General features: G+C 51.7%; 1 protein-coding gene across 2 annotated transcripts in view; it reads left to right on the top strand.

Moving 5' to 3' along the window:
* The window catches only part of CNPY1 (canopy FGF signaling regulator 1), a 133,961-nt gene that overhangs the window by 57,352 nt on the left and 64,587 nt on the right, over positions 1-12,022 (top strand). The window contains exon 1 of one of the 2 annotated variants that reach the window (XM_004597518.3): positions 5,241-5,250. The exons of the other annotated variant lie outside the window; for it this stretch is intronic. The gene's annotated coding sequence lies outside the window, so the exon portion shown is untranslated. Of the gene's footprint in view, positions 1-5,240; positions 5,251-12,022 lie in introns of those variants that run through there. 2 annotated transcript variants of the gene reach the window in all.

The following is a 12,022-nucleotide window of genomic DNA, read 5'->3' as shown; positions in this document are numbered from 1 at the left end:
CTCCCACATGGGTGGCAGGGCCTAAGAACTCAGACCACCTTCAGTTACCTTCCTGGGTGCACTAGCAGGAAGTTGACTGGACACAGAACAGCCCAAACCCAGGGCAGCACTCTGATACGGGACACAGACACCACAAACAGTAACCCAAACATCTGTGCCATAGCACTGACCCCTAAACTCTATTTTAAAAATGATTTCTTTTCATTTTACTTGAAAGGTAGAGTGACAGAGAGACCTTCCATGTACTGTTCCATTCCCCAAATGGCTACAGTCTCTGGAACTGGGCCAGGCTAAAGCCACACCATGCAGGTGTCCCCTGGGTGTATGAGCCAACATCACCTGCTGAGGCAGGGATGTGCATGGGTCTGCGTGGTAAGGGGCAGCCCTAAGGCTGTCTCCTGGGAGGACAGCAGGCAATCAGGGCTGCAGCGTGAGGCGGAAAGCACAGCCATGGTGCTGGCTTGACACAGGTTTCAGGCTCAGAGAACTCACCTGGTGACAAGCTGGCACTCCAATGCAAATGCTGCCCCTCCGTTTTCCTGCTCATTTGCTCTGCAGCTCTGTCCTCCAAGCAAATGCAAGGAAGGGAGGGTCTCAAAATTCCTTCCAGCTTTAGTGCTCTCTGCTTGCCTCTGAACATACACATCTGAATGCTCTTCTTCTCCTCTTCTCTGTTTGGCGCAGCAGAGAAGCCCAGAGGAGAAATGAGGATGCTGATAAGAAAGGGATTCAGTGAATCGGAAGAGGGGCTGCCCAAGGATCAAGTGTCGAATGTTTTTCTCGATCCTTCCTGGTGCTGCTTCCGTCAGCACATAACACGCATCCTAAGGAGCATTTTTTTTTCCTGTGGTGAAAACCACCCCACTCCAGGTGCTGGTTTTCAGGCTGAGCAACAACACACTTTGCTCACCTCTGCAGCACAGCCCTGTCCCCTGGGATTTGCAGGAGAAACTGAATGTTCTGACTTTCAGGAGTGGGAAGTCCGCTTTCTCAAGGCTGCTTGGCTAAATCTCGAAGCGTAATAGATCCTACGAAGGTCTATAAAATAGGGCCTTTGTTGTGGTGTGTGGATTAAGCCGGCGCCTGTGAAGCCAGCTACGCTCAGAGTCCTGATGGCTTTGGTTCAGCTCCTTGCTAATGACACAGGGAAAGTAGCAGACGATGACCCAAGTCCTTGGGCCACTGCCACATGGAAGACCTGGATGGAGTTCTAGGCTCTTGCCTTCAGTCTGGCCCAGCTCTGGCCCATTATAGTCACTTGAAAAGTGAGCCAGTGGCTGGAAGGTCTCAATCTTGCCTCTGTTTCTCTCTCTCTATGTGTGTAAATAAGTAGCAAATCTGTAAAAACAAATAAGTAGCACATTTGTACGAACAGAAAGCCTGTAAAGCAACTGCAAAACATTAGGTGCTTGCCTCTCAAAGGCGAATGTTTGTGTCAATAGTAAGTCTTTTTTGCTGAAGCTTCATCAGTAGCTTAAAATTTTTATTGTAATTGACTTTGTGTGTAGACATGGCTTTTGTGTAAAATTAACTATTTCCCCGGAGTTTAAAAAATACCTTTCTTTCAATTTTACGTATTTGTAAAAAGGAAATATGCTATAGTAAGATATGAAATGATGGGTGTGGAAGTTCCCTGCGGGGTATTGCAGTTGAACTCCAGCGCTTAGCAGTAAGACTCTCCACCAGAACTTAGCTTCAGATGTCATAGGCTTAGACAGGGTCCCAATAAGCCTGTCCCTAGACTCAGTCAGGCCCAGTTCTACCCTTTGTGGACATGTGGAGGGTAAACCAGCAGACAACACCATGCAAAGAATGCCTTTCACAAATCTAATCAACCAGTTTAAAAGCATGTAACTAGGGAATTATCTCATAGTGTTACACAAAGACTTCTCTTTCTTTTTCCTAATAAGGGGATGGTTGTACTACTCTTTCACTGGTTTCCTATTGAAGGTATTCTTTCCAATCTTTGACTTCCATAAGAAATGCTACAAGGAATAAACACAAATCATGTTACACTTGTACAGATGTATGCATGAGATGCATTCCTGGAAATGGAGTTTCTGGCTCATCCAATATTTTTATTTGTAATTCAAATGATGATTTGGATATAAGATTATCTTCCACCACCCGTTTGTATACTTACAAATAATGTGTGAGACTGACGGCTCATCGGGTGATCATCGCCTTACTATGTTAAGAGCTTACTAGTCTGCTTGTTCAAATCCTTACTCAGGATCCTTTCCGATAAGGTTGTTGATTTTATTGTATTCATCCTGTTGTCACGGCACTTTATCATGGCAGTTCTAGGTTGATGACAACACTGAGCAGGGTTACAGAGAGTCCTTGTTTCTGCCCACATGATGAATGTCCTGCCCTGGAGGGGGACACTCTACACTCTGTTAGTGAGCCTTCGCTCACACCATTCACTACTCAAAGCCTACCACTTAGAGTCGGCCTTGCATCATGCTTTATTGGTGCGGTCTGTTTCATGGGTTGAGACAAATGTATAGCTACATGTTTCCATGGTTAGAGTATCACACACAATAGTTTTCCTGCACTAAAAATTCTCTATTCTCCATCTGCCAATCGAACAACAAATAGATTCTGTCTCTCCTGTTTTATGGATCTGGGAGAGGGTAATACTTGGAAAGAACAGTCCTTTCTGTATATATTTAAAAATAACTCCCATGCCCATTCTAGTATTTTTTTTAAAGATTTTTTTTTCTTTTTATTGCAAAGTCAAATATACAGAGAGGAGGAGAGACAGAGAGGAAGATCTTCCGTCCAATGATTCACTCCCCAAGCAGCCGCAACTGCCAGAGCTGAGCCAATCTGAAACCAGGAGCCAAGAGCTTCTTCCGGGTCTCACACGTGGATGCAGGGTCCCAAGGTTTTGGGCCGTCCTCGACTGTTTTCCCAGGCCACAAGCAGGGAGCTGGGTGGGAAGCAGGGCCGCCAGGGTTAGAACCAGCTATCATATGGGATCTGAGCATGTGCAAGTCCTGAGGACTTTAGCAGCTAGGCTACCATGCCGGGACCCATTCTAATATATTTTTTACGAAATTTATTTATTTTTATTGGAAACTCAGATATATACAGAGGAAGAGAGACAGAGAGGAAGATCTTCCATCCACTAATTCACTCCCCATGTGGCCACAACAGCTGGAGCTGAGCTGATCCAAAGCTAGGAGCTTCTTCCGGGTCTCCCACATGCGTGCAGGGTCCCAAGGCTTTGGGCTATCCTTTGCTGCTTTCCCAGGCCATAAGCAGGGAGCTGAATGGGAAGCGAGGGCTGCTGAGATTATAACTGGAACCCGTACGGGATCCCGGAAGCATGTGAGAAGTAAGAAGTGAGAACTTCAGAACTTCAGGCTACTGAGCCGTGCCCACATTCCTAGTATTTTTATGGTTTTGTTTCTTTATTCATTTGCAGTTCACCCTGGCGCAAGGTATATCCCAACACCACATAACCATTTACTGAATAGTTTCTTTGCTTGCAGCAAAGAGAGAGCGAGCCAGCAAGCGAGAGAGAGAAAGATATGGATCTTCCATCGACTGGTTCACTCACTGCTGCAATAGCAATAGCAATGATCAAGCTAGGAGTAAGCCAGAAGCCTGAAACTCCATCTGGACCTCCCATGTGCATGGGAAGTGTCCAAGTACTACTGATTTCCTGGGCACACTTGGCAGAGAATGGGACAAGGGAGAGGAGCAGCTGGGACTTGAATGGGCGCTTCTAAGGAATGCCAGCATTGCAGGTGATGGTTTACTCTCCTGAGCCACAACACCACCAGCCTCTTAAGCCTTGTTCTTAAGCGCTCTTCCTAGTGCAGATGAAGAAGATGAGGGCTTGAGAGGGTACAGATCAGAATGCCCTGTGGCTGTGTGGGCAAGAGAGTTATGGCTTGGGTGGTGCTGGCAGAGAGCGGTAGATCTCTTCCAGAAATACTTAGGAGACAAAATCAAGAGTGTTTGGAAGTAATGAGGAATGAACTGGGACCTTGGGATGAATTAGGTGGCTAGGAATGACCCCCAGCTTCCTTGAGTGTGTAACAGATAGGGTGGGCACTGCAAATAAAAGAGAAAATGGAATGCTTGTGACAGATTGGGAAGTGCCAGATGCCCCAGCTGAGGAAGTCAAGCCAGGTGCCACGGGCTCTACAAGGCTCCCAGTCTCTACTTTCTGGCTCCTGTGTTCTCTCTGGGCACTCACTCTCCTCTTTGTCTCCTCTGCTTAACCCCTGGGCCTTCCTCCCACCACTGCCCTGGCCCACCCCGGCCCTGCTAAGGGATCTGTCTAGAGTGAGGTGCAGGGCGGCGACTGCTTGGGGTTGCTACATCAGCCCTGTGGAGCAGACCCTCTAACAGGAGACCGAAATCATCATTCTTCTGCTTTTGCAATTAGGACTTCACCAGCTGCTAGTAGCACACACCAGAGATAACAATAGCTTGGTTCCAGTAAGAATTCACTTGGAAGTTCCACAAGGTACAATTCTTCTCTTTCTTTGCCCACAAGGCTTCCTTAAGGTCCAGGATCCTTACTGGAGTCCCAGCCATCAGATCCTCATCCAGGAAGGAAGACCAGTGGGAAAGGACGGATGGAAGGGCACAGTGGAAATCAGACTAGATCATAGGATGGAGAATGGGGTAGCTCCTAGGTATCTTCCGCAGGAGCTTGGTAAGGAGGCCTGCTCCAACAGTGGCCACCACTGGAACTTCTTAGCCACAGGAGAGTTCCCCCACCCCACCTGTGGCATCATGGAGGTCCTGAGGGACCCAATGACCTGTAAGAATTCACATCTTCTCTTACGTGCTGAGGATTTTCAGTATGAGCTTTATGGCCCAGGGTCTGTAGCCACGTTGGTGGACTGGACCCAAGTGAGTCTGGAGGACAGAGAGCAGGATTGCTACCATTGGAGGGAGTAGGACTAGGCAAGGGGATGGGGCAGGGCTAAGGCAGTTGCCTGCACCTGGAAGGGGCTCAGGTGCAGCACCTGCTGGGGGCAGGGCCTAGGCAGTGCCAGTCTCCTGGGCCGTGTGGCTGCCTCTGGGGCTTTTGCATGTCATTTACCTGCTCCCCACACAGCAGCCACAAAGGGACCAGGAGGAGGGAGGCTGCAAGGTACAGCTGTGGCAAGGACATGGAACCCACAGCACTGCCCCTGATCCTGGTCCTGCTGGCTTTTCTTGCCCTGATCCTGTGTCCTGCATCAGCCCAGAGTGCCCAAGATCCCAGTGTGGTCTGTGGAGGTAAGTACACACTCAGGGAGATGCTCCCCTCCCCAAGGGGGCAGGCACTAGGCAACCCTTTTTCCCTGGCAGCCTAGGTCCAAGAACCAGAACCTGCAGGCAGCTGCCTTGGATTCTCTGTCCCCAACTCAGACTCTGCTTGTGCTGTGTCTTTCACAGTGCCAGTCCACCTCTCTGAGCTCATTTGGGGTGCAGTTGGGGGCACTCACTGGGGTAGCTTTAGGTGTGATGGACAGGCACACACTTATGGGGCTCTTAGTTACCAGTCACAACTGAGTTAAAGAACCACACTCAGGTTTTCAGGATGTTAATTTGGACTTGGAGGGTTCCTGGGTGGTTTGCAGCCACCTTGAAGACAAAGGTGATGATTCTACTCGCAGTGATTCCAGTGGGCACAGCTGTCAGGAGCCCTGAAGGAAGTGGGGCATCCGGGTGAGGCGCACAGGGGCCAAATGGGGCATGGCTTGCAGGGCCCACCCAGGTATGGTGGGGGGCGGGCCCAGGTAAAGAGGCGACAGCTGTCTGCGGAGAGGTGTCAGGATGTGTCTGATCAGCCCTGGACTCTGCTGAGTCTAGGTTGAGTCTAATGTTCGCCTCTTAGCTGAATGGCTAGTGGGTTTGTGGGCTGGAGGCAGGTCCATGGTGCTTGTCTGAGCTCTGCCAGGGCATTAGTAGCCAGTTCTCTGACCAGTACTGCTTTCCCAGCCTGCCCTGGGACGCGAGCAGGTGCACTGGGTGAGCCCAGCAACAGTGTGGAGAGAGAAACGGGGAACCCATGGAGGAGACAGAATCAAGGGTCTGTCCTTGTGCTCGCTTCAGCAGCACATATACTAAAAGAAGAGAAGGGTTTGTCCTGTGTCAGCTGGCAAAGAGGGGATCATGGGATAGGGGCTGAGGAAAAGAAGGGCACAGGTGCTCATGGAGGAGCTGTAGGAGTCAGGCACCTGTGCAGAGCCAGAGGCTGCACCTTTTCCATGCAGCCTTAGAGCCAGTCTGTATCTCCTCCCAGCACGCTTCCTCAGCAGACACCTCAACAAGGGGGGGTTGAAATGAAGCAAGAACAAAACAAAACAAAACCTGACCCCAAACGCACCCTCTTTGTTCAGATCCAGCGTGTGGTGTCATTTCTTTAAGATACCGTTTCTAGAAAGTTCCTGTGCAAATGCAAATACGGGAGCCACCCTGGGAGAGATGGGCTGTCACTGCGAGATCACGGCAGGGCCGGGCTCTGAGGAAATGGACACCAGGGAGAGGAGCAGCCGTGGGAAAGATGGCCCAGAGAGGTCCAGGGCTGTGATGGTCACTGCTGCTTTTAGGCTATAGGCTGGCCTCTTCTGGAGGACTTCTCCCAGGGAGCGTGAGCAGCAGGTGAGAGTGGGCTGCCACGGTGCAGGGTACCGCAAGGAGCCCTAAGCGTCAGGGGACTGCGGGAGGAGGTGCAGGGTCTCTGTTTCTCTTTAACTCTTCAAGTATATATGACGGTGGTTTAGAGCTTGTGTGATTTTACATCAGCGTATAGTGAGGTGCTTAGATAAGACGACTGACTGATGAGTTCTGAATATGCCTGGTGTAGGGCTGGGGCATGCTGGGAGGTGCAGAAACCAAGACCCTGAGACATGGAACGGGGAGATGGGAAGCTAATTGAGACTCTGGGCTTAGAGGTGGCAGGTGCAGAGGTTCCCTGAGAGTCCCTGGGTGCGGTCATGCCTGGGTCTGCCCCAGCTCCACAATGAAATCCTCCCCTCTCTCAGATTTATCTTTTTTCTACTTTTCTGCCTCATTCTACGTTGTTTTAAGAAAAGAAGAAAATCTCTTGTAGTGCTTGCTTCAGTTTGAAGTAAATCCATGTAGATCACCCAGGAAGGGCAAGTCTCTCTGTTTGAGTTCCCATTTCTCTGCACAAATGGTGCATGGCAAGTCAGGAGTCAAGGTCACTGCGCTGTGTCCGGAGCTCTTCTGACCCTACGTCACAGAGAACCTCTCGCCTGGCTCACCCACCCACCCACCCACTCACCCAAGGAGAAAGCCCAAAACCTACTAGTTCCCCTTCTGTGAGTAACGTGGCCAGTGAAATGCATGAAATCGATATTCTGTGTCGCTTTTCCAGTAAGCATTGTCATTTTCATGGAGAGAAAGGCCATTTGCAAACAAACAGCGCTGGGCTTGTTTTGGTGACATGATGGCAAGTGCCTTCTACAGAGGTAGCTGTTCCTTGCACACAGTGCAGGAAGAGGCTAACAGACTAACGGGTGAAGCCATGAGTAATTCTTGTATTCAGCACTTTTCTATCACCGGTTTCATGTTCCATGTGGATTGCCCTCCAGGGGCCTCTCACAGCACTGTGAGACACAGGGGTTCCAACCTGTTGGCATCTACTAATGCCCTTCAGGACCCACCTGCTGCCTGATGTAGGCACCTGGGAGCGTTCTATGGCCCTCAGGGAGTTCAGGCCACTTTGGCAGAGTGCAGAGACGGCTGCAAGTGCCAGGGAGTTAGTGTGCCCAAGAACAGCTCTCAGTGAGGTGAGGGCTGATCATCTAAGCTCACCCCCTTTTCTACTGAATGCTACTCTACATCAGGGTCCTGTATACTGGCAGGATATGGGAAAGCCAGGCAATGTGTGTATCTTGGGCTTTATGGGCTAGTCTCCATTGCAAATGCTGAACACAACAGCAACCATGGAAAAATCTTTCAACAGTTGGGCATATATCTGTGTTCCAATAAAACTTCATTTATAAGACAGATGGCGAATGAAATTGGCCTGGGGACAGTAGCTTGTCCAGCTCCGCTCTGCAGTCTCCCAGGTCCAGACTGAATTGGTCTCCAGTGTCCCACACAAGCATCCATTTCACCCCATTTTCTCCCTCCATTCTCTGACCCCACCTTCTAGGGGAACAGGTGGATGGGATTATTGCCCTCATTTGACATTGATGATGAACGTGAGCCCAAGCTTTTTGCCTAGATTACGCAGGTAGCAGAGGGTGGTGGCAGGTTCCAGCCTGAGGTGTCTGGCTCCATGCTATGGTCTCAATCACCATCCTTGTGCTGCATCCTTAAAGGGTCCAGGTAACCAATAAGCATCTGTGCCTTTCAACACCTCTAGGTGCCATGAGGTTGTAAGTGAGCAGGGGTAGAAGTCGCACAAATGCAAGGAGTACTGGTAATGCATTGGCCATTGTCGCATGAATGGGGGAAATCAAAATGATTGAATCCAAAGGAGGGAAGGCTGTACCTGCCCACTCCATTACTTCCACATTGCTGGAGTCAGTGGGTCCACTGGGTCCATTGGCCTCTCACTGGGGCTGGCATGACTGAGCCCTCTTGACATTGGCAAATGCTCTACTGGTGTGTTGGCTGTCAGAATGTACCAGTTTTATGAGTATTCCCTTGGCTCTTCTTTCTTCCAGCTGCCTTTGCTGGGTCTTCCCCTCCTGTACACCTCTTCATGATGGGGGCCTCAGGGCTATGCCATGGGTAGGCCCCTTGTCCACAATTTTGGTACATGGTGTCTTGCTAGATTCTCCACTTCCCAGTGCCTGGATCCCTATCATCAGAAGCTGCTGGGTAAACTTGTTTCCTTGTTTGGAGACAGTCCCTGGGGTGGCTTGAAGCCTGTTGGCTTTGCTATGCACTGGCTGATGCAAGCTTATGCAGCAGAGCAGTCTCAAAGGTGAGCACACATTTTTTTTTTTTTCAAGATTTGGTCCTTCCTTCTTGGCTGTGCAGCCCTGCCCCTTGTGTCAGTTCACTCGGCCAGTGATGATGGGGTCAGGGCTCCTGGCTGCCAGTGCTCAGCCAAGAAGGATGAAAGAAAGACATCATCTAGCTGTTCATGTCGGGGAGAGCTCCTCTCTGGAGCAGCTGGAAGGAGCAGCAATCAAGCTGGGCCTGTGCTGAACAGATGCTGGGAGGAAGCTGCTGTCTTCTGTCTGAGGCTGTCGCTGCAGCACCCACCCGTCCGTTCCCCAGCACAGCCAAGGCTGAAGCCTGCCTGGAGTTGCAGAACACTCCCACCTGGCTCTCTCTTCCCTGCTGGGCATGGGGGCAGAGCAGTGGAAGCTTTCCAGGTGGATGGTGCCTGATTCATCTTCCACAAGCCTGCATCCGTGGCAAAGGTGTCCTCCCCCAGGGCGCAAGAGCCCCTCAGCTCTCACCCAAAGATCTTTGCTCATTCATTAACTAAATCTATCTGCTTGGCCAGCAAGGTGACCCCAGCGAGGCCGGTGGCCTCGCCCACATGTCAGTGACTCCAAACGTCCCTCTTCATCCCTGACCTCCCCCTGGAGTTCAGATTCATATGGACAACAGCTGCTGTCTACTCCCCTAATGTCTAATGTCGTCTCAGACACAATCATCCCAAAAGGGACCTCTAGAATCTTCCGCCTCACCCTGCCTGCCCCATGAGCTTCTTGGTCTCTTTAAATCCCCTTAAATGGCCCCTGTTCAGGAGCAGTTAACAAGGTGTTGACTTGGATCTTGTTCTCTTTCCCTCTCAGGACTCACCCCTCCACTGAGTCCTTACGGGTCTGTCTCCAGCAGTGCTGGAAGCCCACCTGCTTGTCTCTGCTCGCCCTCCCTGCCCTCCACCTAGGGAAGCAGGGGCAGCTCACGTATTGATCTAGACACACCCAGTCAGTCTCCACTTCCTTCCCGCACTCACACAAAAGTGAAAGTGATTTTTAAAAAAGTAACAGCTTATTTTTGTCCATTTGGAAGGTTTTCAGAGGCTGCCCTCATTGGCTGGAGCTGGGCTGAAATGGATTGGGTTGGGGCAGAGGCTGGGCTAGGACAGGGACTGAGATGGAGCTAACGCAGGGGCTGGGCTGGGATAAGGCTGGGCTGAGCAGGGGCTGCGCAAGGGCAGGGGTTGGGCCGGTCTGAGCTGGGCTGGGGCAGGGGTTAGGCTAGGGCTGGAGCAGGAGCATGGCTGCATTGGGCTGGAGCAGGGCAAGGCAGGGGCGGGGGGTTGGGCTGGGGAAGGTGCAGAGCTGGGAAAAGGGCGAAGTAGGGGCAGGGGCTGGAGCAGGGCTGGGATTGGGACTGGGCTAGGCTGCACTTGGGTTGGGACTGGGCTGGGGCTGGGCTGGGGCTTTGTTGGGCTGGGCTGGGCTGGGCTGCAGCAGGGACTGGGCTGGGCAGGGCAGCGCATGGACAGGGGTAGGGCTGGGGCAGGGGCTTGGGCTTGGCTGGGGCAGGGGCTGAGCTGGGCTGGAATGGGGCAAGGGCTGGACTGGACTGGGGCTGATCTGGGGCTGGGGCTGTACTGGACGTGGGCTTTGCTGGGTCTGGGCTGGGCTGGGGCTGGGCTTGGGGTGGGGCTGGGCTGGGGCTGGGCTCGGGCTGGGGTTCGGCTGGGCTGGGGTTTGGCTGGGCCTGGACTGAGGTTGCGCTGGGCTAGAGCTGGGCTAGAGCTGGGCTAGAGCTGGGGGTAGAGCTGGGACTGGGCTGGGCTGGGGCAGGCCAAAGCCAAGAACCCAGAACTGTTTAGGTCTCACGTGAGTGACAAGGACCAGAGTGCTTGAGCCATTGTATGTTGCATTCCAGGTTACCCATCAGCAGGAAGCTGGACTTGGGAACAGAGCTGGGACTCAAACCCATGCCCTCTGGTATGGGATGCGGGTGCCTTTATTGGTGCTAAACCTCTATGCCACATGCCTGCCTGTCTGCAACCTTGACCCCTGTGACTTGCTCACTTCTGTCTCGTTGCACGGGTTCTTTCCTGTGCTCATTTCTGTTGCGTTTTCAACACACTTAAAGTTCTTAGGCGAAGCTGATTCCTGCAGCAAGTCCTCTTTCTCCTTAAGCGGAAAACACGCGAGACAGGAATAGGTCCTTTAGGAGGTTCTTCATGCTAGCAGGGTAGCAACAGGAAGGGGGTGGTGGGAGAGTAAAGAGGAGAAAGGCAAAGGGGGCACACGTGGAGGTTCCTTGATACAAGGCAGGTGAGCCTGGAAGGGGAGTGGGTGGAGAATTGGGAGGTGCTGCAGGCGGGCACCAAGGCCTTGGTGTTGAGATTTTAGCAGTTGATTGCCTGAGGGTGACTGCTCAATAGGCGGAATTAGAATATGGGCAGAAATATAGAGGCAGAGAGTGATAGAGAGTGATTTGTTGGTGGGGTTTTCCGGTAAGACTGTAAGACGCTGGTAGGTTACACATGATTGGTGGAGGGCTGAGCTGTGAGGAGGATGTGGTGCCTGGTCCAGGATGGCAGGTCTCAGTCTGCAGAGCTTAGTTCATCCTCCCCACAGGCGTCCTGTCTCATGACTGTCCCATCCTGAAGCTTTCTATCTTTTGCACAGAAACTGCTGATTGTCTGTTGGTCTTTCCAGGCCTCCCCCTGGCCCCTTCTGGCCAACAATGGCTGGCTGGAGCCACCGTGGACACTGCATCAGAAGGCACGTATCCCAGGGAACAGGTGCCCGGTGCCCTTGTACTTGTCAGTCTTATCTCAATCATTCCTTTTTGGATCTTTTAGTTACTACTAGCAATAGTGGCTTATTCCCCATGCCTTCCACTTGCTCCCTTGCTCAGGGAGTTCTTACGCCTCGCTCTGTGTTCTTTCAGAGCCGTGACGACATGTACAGCTGCAGTCTCTTCTTACTGTTTTACTGGTTCATTGTCATTGCCTTGGCTTGAAGTAGAGCTCCATGTGAGCACCGCAAAGCTCATGGCCTCGGTGCCTCTACATTGGAGCCCATAGTGAGCTGCAGAGAAGTCCTCGTTGAATGTATAGGTCAGTGAGGTGCTCCGAGAAGAGGACAGACTTAGGAGG

Source organism: Ochotona princeps, chromosome 2 (assembly GCF_030435755.1).
Source record: "Ochotona princeps isolate mOchPri1 chromosome 2, mOchPri1.hap1, whole genome shotgun sequence".
Classification (NCBI taxonomy): domain Eukaryota; kingdom Metazoa; phylum Chordata; class Mammalia; order Lagomorpha; family Ochotonidae; genus Ochotona; species Ochotona princeps.
The sequence above is the reverse complement of the archived record's forward strand: the minus strand, read 5'-3'. Positions and strand labels throughout refer to the sequence as shown.